Source organism: Athene noctua, unplaced genomic scaffold (genome assembly GCF_965140245.1).
Source record: "Athene noctua unplaced genomic scaffold, bAthNoc1.hap1.1 HAP1_HAP1_scaffold_625, whole genome shotgun sequence".
Lineage (NCBI taxonomy): Eukaryota > Metazoa > Chordata > Aves > Strigiformes > Strigidae > Athene > Athene noctua.
The window spans coordinates 20,001-22,500 of record NW_027438064.1 but is presented as its reverse complement, the minus strand read 5'-3'; the positions used below and the strand labels follow the sequence as shown (position 1 = coordinate 22,500).

At 78.2% G+C, this 2,500-nt stretch overlaps 1 non-coding gene across 1 annotated transcript; it reads left to right on the top strand.

The window, feature by feature from the left end:
• The first annotated feature begins 2,131 nt into the window (after nucleotides 1-2,131).
• LOC141955785 (5.8S ribosomal RNA) lies at nucleotides 2,132-2,284 on the top strand. The gene has a single exon (XR_012632749.1). It is a non-coding gene; the product is annotated as a 5.8S ribosomal RNA (ribosomal RNA).
• The last annotated feature ends 216 nt before the right edge of the window (nucleotides 2,285-2,500 follow it).

Genomic DNA, 2,500 nt, shown 5'->3' with positions numbered 1-2,500 from the left:
CGTAGGGGGAAGAGGGGGTGGCCGCCGGTGTGGTGGGGGCGCGTGGAGGCGGGAACCCCGGCCGGCCGAGCGGAAAGCCCCCGGCGCTCGGGCGCGCGCAGGAGAGGGAGAGGGGACCGGCGCGAGCCGTTGGCGGTGACGGGCTGGGCGCGGCCGGCGCCAGCCCGGCGAGAGGGGCGGCGGGCAGAGCAGGCCTCGCCGGGGTCGGGGGAGGCGTCTCCCCCGATCCTTCCTGCCCGCACTGTGGCGGGCTTGCTGCGGAGCAAGCCCGCCGGGGGGCCGGCCGGCCGCGTGCAGGGCCGAGGCCTCTGGGCGTTCCGGGCTCGGGTGCGTGGCGCCGGCCCTCGGGCCGGCGGGCGAGTTCCCGCGCCGGGCCGTGTCCCGCGCGCCAGCGGGCGGCCCGAGCCACGGCTCTCCTCCCGGGCGCAGCGCCGGGATACTGAGGGAAACCTCGGGCCCCGGGCCAGGAGGACGTGGTGGTGGTGGCGGATGTCGGGCGCGCCCCCGCGGGCGGACGCTCCCCCGATGGCGGCAGCGGGGGAGGCACCCCCGCGGGGCCCTTGAGGATGTTTCCCTCACCCCAGGGCCAGGTACCTAGCGTCCGCGCCTCCGCGGCCCTCCCTCGGCTGAGCCCGGGGGTCGAAGGCCGCGGAGCCGGGCGGAGGTTTAAAGACTCGGGCGGCTCGGTGCGACCCGCAGGGGCGGGCCCCGGCCGTGTGCGGCGGTTGAGCCTCCAGGGGCGGGAGTCGCTCTCGTGCAGGCCCTGGCCATGGCGGCCGCCGCCCACGCCGTGGGCTTTTTGTCCCCTCGGGCGGCCGCGCCGGGGAGGGGTGTCCCCCCTGCCCCCCCTTCTCCGCGGTCCGGTCTCGGCGGCGAGACCGGCGGCGTTCGGTCGGCCGCAGCCGGCCTGCCTCGCCCTCGAAACGCGAAGGGGAACCTCCCCCCCCCCCGGCGGGGAGCGCGGGCTCTCTCGCCGTCGGGGGCGATGGCGATTCCCCCACGGTCGGGGGTCTCGCCGGGCGGGGCGGCCTGCTCGGGCCGCCGCGTCTCCGTGGACGCGCAGCGGCGCGCTTGCGGCTTCGTGCTCCTTGCTTGCCACCCCCACCCCTTCCCGCCCCGGCTGAGGGGAGGGGCGGCGCAGCCCCCGGGCCCGAGCGGCGGCGGCGGCGCCGCCGCTCGGCGTGCCGGCCGGCGGTCGCTCGGTGGCCGGCCGCGTGGCCTGTCCCGTCCCGGGTCCTGCCCGTCGCTTCGCAGTCGCCTTTCCCGGTCTCGGTCAGGCGAGGCGGGTGGGCGGCCGAGGGGCGTTCCCCGTCCCGTTCTCCGCGCGGAAGCGGGGAGAGGGGGCGTCGCCTCCGGCTCAGCGGCGTCCGCCTTCTGCCTGGCGCGTGCCTGCGGAAGGGGCCGAGACGAGAAGCGGCGGCGGCGGCTCCGGGAGGGCAGCCGCGGCGGTGCGGTGGCCGGGCGGCGGTCGGGCGGAGCGCCGGGCGGCGGCGTCGCGTCGCCGTCTCGGGTTCCGGCGGTTGGCCGTCCGTCCCTGTCTCCGGTGTGGTGCGGCGGCGGCGCCGCGCGGGCGTTCCCGGCGTCGGGGCGAGAGCCGGGGTTTCGGGGCCACGGGGGCAAGGAGCCGGCTGTCGCAGCGCGCGGGCGCTGGGCGGCGCGGAGGCGCGCGCGGCGCGAGCGGGGCGCCCCCGCTGGTCGCCCGCGCGGCGGTCAGCGTCTGTGGTTTCCCCCCTCCGCGCGAGCGAGAGGCGGGTGCAGGTCCGGGCGCGCGGTCGGACGCGCCGCCGGCCCTCCGTGCGGAGGCCGGGCCGAGCCCGGGCGCCTGGGCCGCCTCCGAAGCGAGCAAGGTGCTTGTTGTTTCCCCAGGTCGGTCGGGAGCGCGGGCTCCCCGGGCCCTTGCCGTTCGGAGCTTGTTTCACCCTTCCCTTCCTTCCCTCCGTTGTGATGTCGGTACGGTCATCTGAGGCGAGGCGCGACCGTCGCCCGCCGGTCGTCGCGCGCCCCCTCCGCGCGTGCGGAGGGGGGCGGTCGGTCGGTCGGTGGGGCGGCGGTCCGTCGTCCGAGAAGGGGGCCGCTTCTGCGGAGCGGTCCCGGCCCCTCCGCGCGCGCGGGGCGGTGCCGAAAGGCAGACAACTCTTAGCGGTGGATCACTCGGCTCGTGCGTCGATGAAGAACGCAGCTAGCTGCGAGAATTAATGTGAATTGCAGGACACATTGATCATCGACACTTCGAACGCACTTGCGGCCCCGGGTTCCTCCCGGGGCTACGCCTGTCTGAGCGTCGCTTGACGATCAATCGCCGGCCGGTGCGCCGTCCCTCCCCGCCTCGCCTCGGCGGGCGGGCGGGCGGCGTCCGCGGCGGCGCGGCTGGGGTGCCTCGCAGGCCCGTCGGTGTCGGCCGAGGGCCTTCGTCCCCCTAAGTGGAGACTCGGGGAGCGCTCCGAAGCTCCCCGCTCCCGGAACGCCCGCTTGGCGGAGCCTCGTCCCGCCGGGGCCGGGC